This window comes from Triticum urartu, chromosome 7A (genome assembly GCF_056163025.1).
Source record: "Triticum urartu cultivar PI428250 chromosome 7A, HENAU_Tu73, whole genome shotgun sequence".
Taxonomy (NCBI): Eukaryota; Viridiplantae; Streptophyta; class Magnoliopsida; order Poales; family Poaceae; genus Triticum; species Triticum urartu.
The window spans coordinates 200601870-200617566 of record NC_141879.1 but is presented as its reverse complement, the minus strand read 5'-3'; the positions used below and the strand labels follow the sequence as shown (position 1 = coordinate 200617566).

Below are 15697 nucleotides of genomic sequence, written 5' to 3'. Positions count from 1 at the left end.
GCAAAATTAACAACCAGAACTTTGAATGGTGGACGACGACGCTGTTTACATGCTACAAATCAAATGTAAAAACGAGAACAAGATAATATGTGTCATCATGATTATTTCTTGTGGGAGAACAGGGATGATACGTAGGCAATGATACTACCTACGATGAGTATCATGGGTATAATGTGTAGATACTAAACAAGCATCCTATTGTGTTTTTTTTGGTGTTTCTTGGTGTGCCCTTATTTAGCTGGGTCCATGGGAATGAAATGCTTATCGACGCAACAAGGTGTACTTGTTGGCTCTGAGATCTTTGTTGGAAGCAAAATTAAGTTAGTATTTGCTACATAGTAATAAGTTTCTTTTCTTTGACCGGAAAATCTGTGTGAACTGTGAAGGTCAGTTTGGTACTTACACATAAACGATTTCTCTTTCACTTAATTTATAAATTACATAAACTGGTGGTATATATATTCAAGACAGATAAAGTATATATATCCATATAATTTTCTAACATCATCAAAATCATAGATAACATCGGTTATTTTTGGCTATTACCTCATATGTACTCCCTTTGTCAAGAAATATAAAAGTGTTTAGATCAGTACTGTATTGTAAAAGTTGGCTGTAGGGAGCTTGAACTTTCATAGTGGCGGTTAACATATAGACTATGCTGAAAAGTAGACTTATCGTTGTACTTTCCTTTCTTTCTAACCTCTCCTTTTTGCACATCTCTGGGTACATTTGGTAAAATGTTTTATGTTCAAATTTCAAAAGTTTGCTTCACTTTGTCAGAAATTTTATGAGCATCTAGACAAGATGTAGCTTGAAAAGGTTAAGATTTTCTTGAGATATCATTGTATTGTAGCTTACTTACTATGTTGGGCCTACTACTTTACATGCACATAGGTTTGCTCTTCATTTAGATTGAATGCGATAAGGAAATTTCCACAAGACAAATTATACTTTATATATGACTGATGTCTTACTCATATTTGTGAAAAAATGGGTCACATTGATGAAGGGGGTTAATTAAGATATGGTGCACTACTATATCTTCCTCTAAGCATATGTAATGTGATATCTGCCCTTATCTATTACGATTGTTGGTTAATGCAAAATATATCGAACATTATATCGAGCAAAGCTAATATACATGGTGTCCTGCTATCATTTTACTTTCTTTTATTTCTTACCTCAAATTTTTGCACATCTCCAGATGCATTTGGAAAGTTGGTTTTATGCTAAAGTTTTGAAAATTTGCTTCACTTTGTCAGAAATTTTATGAGCATCAAGACAAGTTGCATCTTGAAATGTTGTAACCTTACAAACAAAACATATGTAAACCATGTTGGAAAATAGTAAATGCAAATAATTTCTTAATCCGTCGAGGACTTGATTAATCCTCTTGCAGCTTGGAATATTTGGCACACTGGTACCATTCCATGGATTTTATAGCTTTGACAATAATGGTAACTATGATGCAACATATATTTCTTTTGAAAATGAAATGCAACATCTTTTCATATACGTTTAACCATCTTGCATTTTGCGGAGGAACCATTGCTTCCTATGTTGAGCTATCCACCATTAGCAAAGGACAAAGTGCAAGTAGAGCGCCAGTTTGGCCAAACCAGGTCATACCAAGGTACACACTGATGCTTGTAACTAGTTTGACCAAACCAGGTCATAACAAGGTACACACAGGTGCTCGCACCAGACAAAAATAATCATAAAAATGTTGCAATTTTCAATGGTTAATCTCCATTTTTGTGCGACTTGTTTCCATATAAGCCACGGAAGATAAGAAGAAGGTCCAAGGGGCCTCTCATCCTCGCTTGAGAGACCACGCGCACCAGCTCTAAGCCTCTAACATGAGTGCATTGTCCCTGGTCATCGCCATAACTAGTATGGCGCGTCCTCCTAAGCCAGCAGGTTAGTCTAGCCGTGTCGTTCATTGTGAGGTTTGTGTATTCTTTCACCAGGTGGGCACAGAGGCCATTTTTTGTGGCACCAACCCTTGCCCGGTGACTCAACTATGCTCGTGTTATCAATGTTACCACCACTATGACTTTTTTGGAAACTAATCTCACCAGATGGCATCCTGGGCTTCACCTTGCCCTTTCAATTGTCTCTATCTCAGGATTGTTCGTCAAGGTGATTGCAACGTCCCTGTCGTGCCTACCACTCTTTCTCCATTTGTAGCGAAAAATCACTTGATCAAAGGTTTACATCCATATGGCATAGCTCTACTGAACGGCAAGAAACATACCTATGAGCTTCTCCATTTACAGGGTCTTGAGGTCCATGATTGTCTCAAGCGAGGTGACCACATGCACTTACCATGGGAAATTATGGATAGGAACTACTTGAATTTTTCAATGGATATGTCATCCAAAGCACATCTAGGTCAATGACGAGACCAGACAAGAGCATTGCAATGCATCAAACAAACTCACCGTCCTTGGATGCCTTGATCTCGAAGTATTTGCTCTTGTGCCTTTCTCTCTATTTATTGGCATCTACTTGATATGTTTTGTTGCAAACTCAAAGAGACAAAGATGAGCATTGGACTGAGCTTCACGGCAATGCCATTCCAAAGCCGCTCATCCTACTGCCCCTACATTGATGCCATGATTGCCATATCTCGTGCCATCCCACGTAGCAACCATGAGAGCCTATGGAAATAAATAAACAAGCGAACAAGTCATGTACATACACATGCAACATGTCGCGTTATTTGCTAGCTGACGAACCAAGTAAAACTATAGTTCATGCGGAATAATTAACATTGGCTAAGATCGAAGATGGTATGGTCAGTTGCGGGCCCATGGGAGCGACATGCCATTTCGGCGAAGACCTTCTTTAAGATAGGTAGTGGCATGTAGGAGTTCTTCCTTGAGCCTCATATTCTCGGTGTATAGGCGTTGGCGCTCCGAGGTGTCCTGAGTTTGTACCATCACCCCTCTGCATTTGAGGCAAGTCTTGTTTTGCATAGCCAACATGATGGCTTGATGTTCAGTTTTTAGCCTCTCATTTTCTACCCAATGATTTTGGGTCTCCCACCGCTGCATCTTGCCCTGCATTTATTAATTTCAGGTATGCGTCATTTTAATTAGTGGTTACCAGAGTACGATACCATGTTCACGAGGGGAATACAATAGTATATTGTAAGATCCAATGACGAACAATGCTACAATGTTGAATGGAGTTTGTACTATTTAACAGCAAAGTGTGCATATAACTGCATATCGTAGGTGACCCATATGTAACTAATTGTGGGAAAGAATGGTATGTACCTTACTGAAGGTGCGTTTGTTTTGGAACCAAAACTTGACCTGCTGGGCACTCATGCCAAGCCTCTCGCTAAGGTCCTTCCGTAGTTTCTCATCTGGATAAGGGCAGTCCCGGAACACACTACAGATCATGTTAATGAAAACGGATTAGTACACATCTTCACTAGGTAAGAAACATTGATTGAGTATGTATTGTACGCTTCAAGTTGTAGGATTTTTTCACTATGCAGACGGTGATAATTGGCACGCCTTTTAGCCATTTTCTGCTCACTATGAGTCTCTCCATCGTTGTTATTGTGGTCTGCAGCAACAACGTTGGCATCATCAGTGTTGCCCACGACAGTAGTGGCTTCATGCAGACCATCCATCTCATCACTATGGTTGTCCTAGAATAGGTGGTTGTGTTTGCTTGTCATGAAGAGGTCAAACTCATTGTGCACACCACTATTGTACTGCAGCCACTCTCCGTCCATGAAAATCTGTTATCATCAAAAAGAATGTTATTCCCCTATGTTGAATGGAAGGTAGAAGTTAAAACCGCACATGAAAGGAACCGAAATGGATATCTCCCGACCCAAAATCCCCACCACCCCGGAGAATCTGAGTTCTCCACCAATCATGCCGTCCACCAGCATGCGCCACCATGGCCTTGAATCAACCTCGTCGCCAAACTGGAGACACCGACACGGGGCCTAGAGGAAGTAATTAAAAGGGAACAACGGACCCGGGGCACCAACAACTTAGCCAAGCGGGAGTGGACTACCTCCACCGCCGATGCAAAAACCGATCGGACGTGGCAACTAGGACAAACCGGGCCCCTACTATCCCGGCCCGGCCTAGATGGGCTCGTGAAGTCCTCCTACCATGTTGCAGCATGCCGGTTGCCGACGCCGCCGCAAGGAGACAACCGTCGCCCCACCTCCACCTCCAGGGAGGCTTGCTGCCATGTAGAGAGCCGCAGGCCCGCCCGAACCCAAATGGGGTCCAAAGTGCCCAGATCTGGGCCTTGGGGGCGCCATCGGCTGATCTCCCGCACCATCATGCCATCCAATAGCCAACGGCCACGCCACCGCCCCTAAGGCACCCGAGGACCGCGGGAACCACCCCGCCGATTCGGACCACCACTGGCCGAGCCACACTGCCGCCAGAAGGAGCCCTGCCGAGTGTGTGGGGAAAGACCTACCGATCGCAGCCAGCACCACGTAGGCCAAGGCCACGATGGACCACGCCGGTGGAGGCAGTAGGAGAGGAGTATGGGGAGGGGGCTAGGGTTCGCCCATCACCAGCGGTGGGGCGAGCGAGCGAACATGGGCGGCTTTGAAATTTCAAAATTCAGATACCTACTCTTGAGTCTCGACGCCTCTGTCTCACGCAAGCCCGATGTTCGCTTCATATAAACATTACTAGATGAACGGATTCAAGAAATACCTTTGACTTCAATAGTCGTCTTCCTTAGAACTTCAGTAGGTGAAAAAGTACAGGAGTCTGTTTTGTTCCTACTGAGATATCAAACTCATTCAGCAAAGTAGCTATGACCATCAGAATTTAAAGCCATGAGGAGGATGCAAAATTTATGCCATAGCCGATGATTAATGCAAGCAATAAATTGTATCCAAATATAAGGTTAAGATATGGACGTTGTGGCATGGCCAATATATAGGTCATAATTAATACACCCTCCACCCAGAAATACTTATCAGAGAAATAGATGTACCTAGATGTATTTTAGTTCTACATACATTCATTTTTATCCATATATGCAACAAGTAATTCTGGATGGAGGGAGCAGTCATTAAGCATATTTGTGGAGTCAATGTTAGCATAGTAATAACAGTATATTGTATTATCAAAACAATAGAAATTGGGTGGTTTAGATTATCAATAGAAAAGAACTACTAAGATCCACAATTGTTGATAGATCTAGACAATATACAAGGACATAAAGTTCTTTGCAACCAATACTACATACATAGTAGAAAAATCAGGAAAAGCCTACAATCTATCCATCAAGTGTCAAGGCAACACAATAGGAATGTCGTCCTCCTCCATGACTAGTAGGCGATGGTGATCCTCCAGCGACTCTGGCACGGCAAACGGGTAGCACGTCTCATACTTGATGTTTACTGTCGCGGGACAGTAGTGATTGACGGGACGGTGCCATGAGGTGATGCACGAGGCTCGCCGGCGAGCCCTCAAACGGCGCCGTGCACTCATAGCAGTAGCAGAGTGTAACGCCCCAAGACCGATGTGCCAGGTGTCCTCCAGTTATTCGCCGTCGTTGCCATGTCGTTCGCTTGCGTGTTGCATCTTGTCATGTCATCATGTGCATTGCATCATCATGTTTTCAAAACTTGCATCAGTCCCGGTCTCCTCGTTCCATCCGTTGTCCGTTCTGAGCCCAGACACACTTGCACGCGCCCGCGGCATGTCTGAAATATTATTTTATAAGTGGCGGGAAAATGTTCTCGGAATGGGATGAGAGTTGGCGTGCGGTCTTGTTATAGTGTAGATAGACCGCCTGTCAAGTTTCATCGCATTCGGAGTTCGTTTGATAGCCCAAACGTTAAACTATAGCGGCAGTATAGCCGGTCTTTTCGTCGGACGTTTTCGGTCTCCGGAAACAGTTGCCAGGCTGCACTCCTCTCCTCTCATCTCAGCCCAACCTCTCTTCACAGCCCACTAGCCCACCTATCTAACCCCCCTCCGCTCCGGGTCGTCCGATCGAGATCGAACGGCTCCGGAACGGACTAAAACCCCCAACCCTAGCTCCTCCTGCTATATATAGCAGCCCCCCTTGCCATTTTTGGGCCTTCTCCTTCCTCCTCCTCGATTTCCGCGCCCCCAATCATGAGCCAGCCGCCTCCCACCTCCTCTCCTCTATTTCCAGCGCCGGCCACCCCTCCAGCACCACATGGCGGGCTCCTAGTGGCCAGCCGCCACCACGCAGACGCCCGCAGCCAATGGGAGGGCGCCACATGTCCTCCCTGCGCCCCACTTCGTCGGGGCCCGGAGGAGCCCAGATCTGGCCCTCCCCGGGCCCGAGTCGCCCGCGCCCCGCCTGCCTTTCCTCGTAGCCGCGTTCGCCACTGAGCCCCGATCTCTCCTCCCTTGCGTCCCCGCCGTCCGCAGTCGGCGACCAAGGCCGCCGAAGCATGCTCGTCGCCGGCCGCCTTGAACCCAGGTCACGCCGCTGTCGCCTTTTCCTCTCCTCCCCGTTTCTCTTTCTCTCCCTAACCCATCTGCTCTCCTCCTTGGTCAGCGCCGCCGCCATGGCGCCTAACCCTCGCCGGCCCTGCTCGATCCGGTCTCCCCTCGTCGGAAATGGAGCCCCGGCGAGCTCCTTGACCCAGATCCGGCCTCTTCGCGCCGTCCGCCGCCCGGATCCTTCCATCCCCGATGGGATCCGCCTCCCTCCTCCGCCGGAGACCCGCTGCCGCCTCGCCGTTGACCTTCAGCGCCGCCATTCTGGCTCTGTCGAGCAGAGGACGGGCATCGCCTGGGCTGCCTCCCTCACACGCGTGTGGGCCGGCCTCGCCCCGGCTCCAGCAGCGCCCTCCGTTCCCTAGGCCGGCCCTTCTCCTCCTCTGTTGTGCCGAAGCGGGCCTTAGCCCATGGGTGAGCTGCCCCCAGGGCCTGCTCCTGTTGGCCCGTTTGCACCAGATTCGGCCCGATGCGTGTTTTTTTCCACTGTTGCAATTTTAACTATTATCCGCAGGATTGCTGTTTTACAGAAAAGTCCCTGTTCTTCATGCATTTAATAACTCACTAACAGTGCATCGGATTAAAATGTTTTATATATGAAACTTGCTCAGAATTTTGTGTAGATCAATAATATCCAACTTTCATCTATGTTTAAAAGATTTAAAATGGTGTTTGCATTAATTTGCTCCTATGCCATGCTAAAATGATTTAATTCATAACTAATTAACCGTAACTCCGATTTTAATAATCTTTATATGTAAATGGGGTAGAATTTTGCCTAGTTTAACATGGTGGCATCATCTTGCATGTTTAACAACTCTAAAATTGTGTTTAGGGAAGAACAGTACCAAATCTATAACATGCTCATGGGGAGTTTCCGGAATTGTTGTTCGTTGTTTCCGGCCTCATTTAAACTTGACTAGATAGGTAGTTTTCATTTGCTTCACCCTCTTGCCCTGTTTAATAACATTTTAATATTGTTGGGTACATAAACAAGATAGAACTAAATAATTGATGTGGTGTTTTGTCAATATGCATCCCGATGCATATTGAGCTCCACTAAATTTGTAGGATTGTTTGTGCACTTTGCCATGCCATGCCTCATTAAACCGGACATGCATCATACTCGATTGTGCATCATGCCATGTTTATGTGATGGTTGTTTACCGCGATTGTTTGCTTCTTTCCGATGTTGGTTCTTCGGGTTGGTTCCGTTAACGTCGAGTTTGTGAGGACCCGTTCGTCTACGTCCGTTTGTCTTCTTCATGGACTCGTTCTTCATCCTTGCGGGATGTCAGGCAAGATGATCATACCCTCGAAATCACTACTATCTTTGCTTTGCTAGATGCTCGCTCTTTTGCTATGCCTATGCTGTGATGCCTACCATTTGCTTGTCAGCCTCCCAAATTGCCATGTCAAACCTCTAACCCACCATGTCCTAGCAAACCGTTGATTGGCTATGTTACCGCTTTGCTCAGCCCCTCTTATAGCGTTGCTAGTTGCAGGTGAAGATTGGAGGTTGTTCCTTGTTGGAACATTTACTTACTTGTTGGGATATCACTATATATCTTATTTAATTAATGCATCTATATACTTGGTAAAGGGTGGAAGGCTCGGCCTTATGCCTGGTGTTTTGTTCCACTCTTGCCGCCCTAGTTTCCGTCATATCGGTGTTATGTTCCCGGATTTTGCGTTCCTCACGCGGTTAGGCTATAATGGGAACCCCTTGATAGTTCGCATTAAGTAAAGCTTTTCCAGCAATACCCAACATTGGTTTTACCATTCGCCGCCTAGCCTTTTCTTTCCCTTGGGGGTCGCGCGCCCAAGGGTCATCATTATTTTAAACCCCCCCGGGCCAGTGCTTCTCTGAGTGTTGGTCCGAACTGAGCTGCCTGCGGGGCCACCTCGGGGAAACTTGAGGGTTGGTTTTACTCGTAGCTAGTCTCATCTGAGTGTGCCCTGAGAAAGAGATATGTGCAGCTCCTATCGGGATTTGTCGGCACATTCGGGCGGTGTTGCTGGTTTAGTTTTACCCTGTCGAAATGTCTTGTTGTACCGGGATACCGAGTCTGATCGGAATGTCTCGGGTGGAGGTCTATTCCTTCGTTGACCGTGAGAGCTTGTGATGGGCTAAGTTGGGACACCCTGCAGGGATTTGAACTTTCGAAAGCCGTGCCCGCGGTTATGGGCAGATGGGAATTTGTTAACGTCCGGTTGTAGAAAACCTGAAGTTGACCTTAATTAAAATGAATCAACAGCGTGTGTAACCGTGATGGTCTCTTTCCGGCGAAGTCCGGGAAGTGAACACGGTTGTTGGAGTTATGCTTGACGTAGGTAGTCCAGGATCACTTCTTGATCATACTTTTATCGACCGTGCTTTTCCTTCTCTTCTCGCTCTCATTTGCGTATGTTAGCCACCATATATGCTAGTCGCTTGCTGCAGCTCCACCTCATACCTTTACCTTACCCATGAGCTTAAATAGTCTTGATCGCGAGGGTGCGAGATTGCTGAGTCCCTGTGGCTCACAGATACTTCCAAAACCAGCTTGCAGGTGCCGATAAGTCCATGCAGATGACGCAGCCAAGCTCAGGAGGAGCTCGATGAAGATCTTGTCCTTTGTGGTGTTTCGTTCTCGTTGATCAGTAGTGGAGCCCAGTTGGGGTCGATCGGGGACCTTTGTCGCATTTGGGGTTCTTCTTTTATTTTGGCTCCGTAGTCGGGCCCTGATTGTATTTGGTTGTTGTAATGCTTTATTCCTGTAATTGTGTGAAGTGGCGATTGTAATCCAACTATGTAATCTCTTTCCCTTATTATATTACATGGGTTGTGTGAAGATTACCTCACTTGCGACATATGCCTTCAATGCGATTATGCCTCTAAGTCGTGCCTCGACACGTGGGAGATATAGTCGCATCGAGGGTGTTACAAGTTGGTATCAGAGCCTTCCCCGACCTTAGGAGCCCCATTGCTTGATCGTTATTAGTGGCCGAGTTGTGTCTAGAAAAATGTTTTGAGTCAATTAGGAATTATATATCGGAGAGTTTAGGAATTCTTTTTACTTCCCAGTCTCCTCATCGCTCTGGTAAGGCATCCTGACGTAGAGTTTTGTCTCTTCTCTTCTCAAATTTCACTAATTTTTTTTTAGGATCACGCGGGTATCTTGGAATCGTTCCGATGGTTTTATGATGAGAACATTGTCTTGGTGCCTCCTGTCAGGGGTTTTGTGGAAGTGTCCCGGGGAGTTGAGCTCTGAGGTGTTGTCATCATAATTTTATCGTTGCAATTCTGGAATACCTGAGTTTAGTACGCCGACATCGAAAATCTGTTTTATGCAGTTCGTTGGTGAGATAACCTCGACGCCACCCAGTACTGGGGCGGGAGTTCGGGAGTATCGCCATAACTTGTATAATGGATGCTTTTCGAAGGTTGAGGTAGATGATTTCCGAAGGTTTCTTGGTTATGTGTTGAAGGATGGATACAGCTGGATGTAGGATTTGCTAGAATTGGGTGAGATATTATGCTTCCCCTGTATCCCCAACACCTTATTGCATAACCGGAAAGGTTCGGGAGTTTCATAGGTGGGAATTCAAGTAGCTCTTAGGATATCTTTCCGACAGATGTATGATATGAAATTGGGGTTCGACGTCTAGTGGTCCGCCTATTCACGGTCGGTTTTACAGTATTCTCGTTGTGTCTTAAAGAGTCCTTGGCTATGCCGACTCGGGGACGCTTCGTATGTCATGTGCACTACCTTGTACATGATGGTGCTGTACGATCGAGCCCGTGTAGGCCCCACCACGAAAACTTCGGGCGAAATCTCTATCATATGTTTGTTCCGGCTGATTCTGCAAGCCAATCCTTTGTTTTGTTTTGAGTTGTGGTATTTGAGTTGCTTCGAAATCAAATGTTGATTCCATACCTTTTCCAAGTGGTGTTCTCATACTTCGATGTGAATACTAATCCTTCTTGATCATCGAGATTGTGCTGTCAATCCTTTTTAACCGATGTGCTCCTCCTCAAGTGGATCCAATCATTTCAACATCCGCAAGATCAAGTATCGGTTCCTCTCAACGATGTTCGTTTCATCCATTCCAAATTGTCTTTGTTTTTCCCACCCTCCCTCCCTTTGTTTTCTCCAAGGATTCAGATTTCTTATCCAAGTATCCTTTATTGGTGGAAAGCATCTCCATTCCTTTTCGTCAATTTTCTTATCCGGTGATGCTCATGAAGATGCTAACGAAGTTTCTAGTTCATCATTCTTCATTCTTTTTCTTCTCCGGTGGAACCAATTCAAGCTTTCGGTGTTGATCATATTCTTTTCCGTATTTCAATGTTTTTCTCATACCGTTGCACCTCATAATCATCCACCTCTCGCTATTCAATTGTTCCGGAGTTCTCAAGAAATCCCGAAGATTCGTGCTTACACTCTGCTTTCGTTCAAGCTCTTTCAAGGATGTTATCTCATTCAAGCCATTTAAATTCAACCGGTGCAATCTCTCTTTGAAATCGTTCTACGGTGTATCTTTTCAGTGGGCCCTAACCCACAGGTCTTTTCCCAGGATCTTACCTGACTCTTATAATTCTCCCGGAGCTATCCTCAAAAATTCTTTTCGAAGTTTCGACGTAAGAATGAATTGCCATCAGCCAAATGTCCTCCTCTAAAACCTTTCAAATTCTTTTCATCGTTGGCTAAACCTTTCCATTATTCATTCCGGAGTGCCTCAACAATTCACGGTGGTGTTTCTCGTTGTCATTTGAAGACCGAAGAAGACTTTCTCCTTAATCTTGCTCTTTTCTCTTCAAGATTCGTGATTTTAGCTTGTTGCCATCCTCTCGTAATTGTTTTGATCGTGAGAATTCTTTTCACCTATTCGGAGTAATTCAAGAGTCGTCTCAGTTTGATTATCCGGATTCCATCAATTCATGTATATTCATTCTCAGCTTTCAGTTGCCATTCTCCAATCTTACCGGTGCATCGTTCAAGTATTCTCTTATCAGCTCGTGACCTTTTCGTTCTCATGTATCTAAATCCTAGCAAGCATTTTCGTTCATTTGCTAATTCTTCCCGGTGTTTCTTTATCTTTTCTTTGTTCTTTTTCATTTCTTACGATGGTTCGTTCAAGATTTTCTTCTTTCTTATCATATCAATTCTTTCGTTCTTTTCAATCCTACCGGTGGTTCCTTGAAGATTTTCTCGAGTTTATGCGATATCTCTCTTAATCCTTTCAACGAGAATAAGTAGTATGCCAAATCCGTTGCTTGTCATCAATTTAATTGGTGAAGGATACGCTTAATATAATTCTTATTCTTGTTTCATCGAGTTTGTTCAATTCCTGTTTTTTTTCCGGAGTGACTCATCATACTTATTCTTGGTTTCAATAGCTCATCTTTCTTTTCCGGAGTTCCAACCTCTTTCAATTATATTATCACGGAGACCCACCTAAATCATTGCAAGGATTCACCTTGTGTTTTTAATTTCTCTTTCTTTTCATTCCTTTTGGTTACCGGAGTTCTTCATGAAGGTTCTACATGATGGTTCATCAAGGATTTAATTCTTTCTCCAAGTGTTCATTGAGATTCCTTTCAAAAGGAGCTCAAGCTTTCTTCATCTTGCTATCCGGAGTGCAATTCTTTCTTCCGTGTCATTGGAGGTGGTTTTACATCATTCTTGATAATTTTCCTTCGTGTTTCATGTTTCACAAGTTATCAAGTATGAGATATTTTAAATTCATCAACCTCTTCGTTGGAGTTATCTTGGGTTATATTTCACCTAAAGCCTTCCCTATGGCTTGTTGCTATCTATGTTGGTTATAAATGACCCAAGTTATTCATCTATCCTCCCGGTGAATTAAGCTTCTCATCTCCTTGTTGTTATCAATCTAATATATCGTTTCCATTAGTGGCAGAATTTCACCTCATAGTTTTGAGATGTTTCCATAAGCCCACTACAAACTTATTCTTTTCGTTGTTGGTTTTCCAACAACTCCGTTCTAGCTTTTGTTGTAAGCGTGCTCCCTCGAGTTATGTTTCCCTTCGTTCATCCCATTCCATTCTTACTTTTGTTCTGGAGGCATTGTGATTTTGCTCTCTTCGACCCATCGTCTTGTTTTGTCTAGTTCATGTTGAATTCTTTCCATTTACAGTCGGAGTGCTGCCCAAATTACATCATTCTTATTCCTTCCCTATTTTGTCTTAACCGGAGTCTCACCCAAGTGCTTTCATCTTGCTAACTTCATATTCTTACCTTCCATTTCCAACCGGAGTGTTGTCGTAAGTGATCCTTATCGTTCCTTGTACATCGCGTTTCAACCGGAGTGCTTGCTTATACTTCTTGTCCATTGCAATCCCTTTTCTTATGTCTTTCAAACTACAAGGTTCTAGTAATGTTCCTTGTTTCTCTTTTCTAACGGAGTGCTATCCAATTCGTTCAACTCTGTTGTGTTCTTTCTTTCTTTCTTTCAATTTGTTCAACCTCTCAAGGTGCTTGGTTTCACTCGTTTGTCAAAGAAGCAATTTGGTTTAACTCTTCTCTTTCTCTTCCGTTTTCCCTCCGGTGCCATTCTAGATCTCGGGACGAGATCCTCTTGTAGTGGTGGAGTGTTGTAACGCCCCGAGACCGATGTGCCAGGTGTCCTCCAGTTATTCGCCGTCGTTGCCATGTCGTTCACTTGCGTGTTGCATCTTGTCATGTCATCATGTGCATTGCATCATCATGTTTTCAAAACATGCATCAGTCCCGGTCTCCTCGTTCCATCCGTTGTCCGTTCTGAGCCCAGACACACTTGCACGCGCCCGCGGCATGTCTGAAATATTATTTTATAAGTGGTGGGAAAATGTTCTCGGAATGGGATGAGAGTTGGCGTGCGGTCTTGTTATAGTGTAGATAGACCGCCTGTCAAGTTTCATCGCATTCGGAGTTCGTTTGATAGCCCAAACGTTAAACTATAGCGGCAGTATAGCCGGTCTTTTCGTCGGATGTTTTCGGTCTCCGGAAACAGTTGCCAGGCTGCACTCCTCTCCTCTCATCTCAGCCCAACCTCTCTTCACAGCCCACTAGCCCACCTATCTAACCCCCCTTCGCTCCGGGTCGTCCGATCGAGATCGAACGGCTCCGGAACGGACTAAAACCCCCAACCCTAGCTCCTCCTGCTATATATAGCAGCCCCCCTTGCCATTTTTGGGCCTTCTCCTTCCTCCTCCTTGATTTCCGCGCCCCCAATCATGAGCCAGCCGCCTCCCACCTCCTCTCCTCTATTTCCAGCGCCGGCCACCCCTCCAGCGCCACATGGCGGGCTCCTAGTGGCCAGCCGCCGCCACGCAGACGCCGCAGCCAATGGGAGGGCGCCACATGTCCTCCCTGCGCCCCACTTTGTCGGGGCCCGGAGGAGCCCAGATCCGGCCCTCCCCGGACCCGAGTCGCCCGCGCCCCGCCTGCCTTTCCTCGTAGCCGCGTTCGCCACTGAGCCCCGATCTCTCCTCCCTCGCGTCCCCGCCGTCCGCCGTCAGCGACCAAGGCCGCCGAAGCATGCTCGTCGCCGGCCGCCTTGAACCCAGGTCACGCCGCTGTCGCCTTTTCCTCTCCTCCCCGTTTCTCTTTCTCTCCCTAACCCATCTGCTCTCCTCCTTGGTCAGCGCCGCCGCCATGGCGCCTAACCCTCGCCGGCCCTGCTCGATCCGGTCTCCCCTCGTCGGAAATGGAGCCCCGGCGAGCTCCTTGACCCAGATCCGGCCTCTTCGCACCGTCCGCCGCCCGGATCCTTCCATCCCCGATGGGATCCGCCTCCCTCCTCCGCCGGAGACCCGCTGCCGCCTCGCCGTTGACCTTCAGCGCCGCCGTTCTGGCTCTGTCGAGCAGAGGATGGGCATCGCCTGGGCTGCCTCCCTCACACGCGTGTGGGCCGGCCTCGCCCCGGCTCCAGCAGCGCCCTCCGTTCCCTAGGCCGGCCCTTCTCCTCCTTTGTTGTGCCGAATGGGGCCTTAGCCCATGGGTGAGCTGCCCCCAGGGCCTGCTCCTGTTGGCCCGTTTGCACCAGATTCGGCCCGATGCGTGTTTTTTTCCACTGTTGCAATTTTAACTATTATCCGCAGGATTGCTGTTTTACAGAAAAGTCCCTGTTCTTCATGCATTTAATAACTCACTAACCGTGCATCGGATTAAAATGTTTTATATATGAAACTTGCTCAGAATATTTGTGTAGATTAATAATATCCAACTTTCATCTATGTTTAAAATATTTAAAATGTTGTTTGCATTAATTTGCTCCTATGCCATGCTAAAATGATTTAATTCATAACTAATTAACCGTAACTCCGATTTTAATAATCTTTATATGTAAATGGGGTAGAATTTTGCCTAGTTTAACATGGTGGCATCATATTGCATGTTTAACAACTCTAAAATTGTGTTTAGGGCAGAACAGTACCAAATCTATAACATGCTCATGGGGAGTTTCCGGAATTGTTGTTCGTTGTTTCCGGCCTCATTTAAACTTGACTAGATAGGTAGTTTTCATTTGCTTCACCCTCTTGCCCTGTTTAATAACATTTAATATTGTTGGGTACATAAACAAGATAGAACTAAATAATTGATGTGGTGTTTTGTCAATATGCATCCCGATGCATATTGAGCTCCACTTAGTTTGTAGGATTGTTTGTGCACTTTGCCATGCCATGCCTCATTAAACCGGACATGCATCATACTCGATTGTGCATCATGCCATGCTTATGTGATGGTTGTTTACCGTGATTGTTTTCTTCTTTCCGGTGTTGGTTCTTCGGGTTGGTTCCGTTAACGTCGAGTTTGTGAGGACCCGTTCGTCTACGTCCGTTTGTCTTCTTCATGGACTCGTTCTTCTTCCTTGCGGGATCTCAGGCAAGATGATCATACCCTCGAAATCACTACTATCTTTGCTTTGCTAGATGCTCGCTCTTTTGCTATGCCTATGCTGCGATGCCTACCATTTGCTTGTCAGCCTCCCAAATTGCCATGTCAAACCTCTAACCCACCATGTCCTAGCAAACCGTTGATTGGCTATGTTACCGCTTTGCTCAGCCCCTCTTATAGCGTTGCTAGTTGCAGGTGAAGATTGGAGGTCGTTCCTTGTTGGAACATTTACTTACTTGTTGGGATATCACTATATATCTTATTTAATTAATGCATCTATATACTTGGTAAAGGGTGGAAGGCTCGGCCTTATGCCTGGTGTTTTGT

At 45.8% G+C, this 15697-nt stretch overlaps 1 long non-coding RNA gene across 1 annotated transcript; it reads right to left on the bottom strand.

The window, feature by feature from the left end:
- Positions 1 to 2457: 2457 nt before the first annotated feature.
- On the bottom strand, positions 2458 to 4784 carry LOC147958986 (uncharacterized). Its single transcript, XR_015612253.1, has 4 exons — positions 4713 to 4784; positions 3483 to 3763; positions 3288 to 3405; positions 2458 to 3068 (listed from the first exon to the last, which is right to left on the bottom strand). It is a non-coding gene; the product is annotated as an uncharacterized LOC147958986 (long non-coding RNA).
- Between the last annotated feature and the right edge of the window lie 10913 nt (positions 4785 to 15697).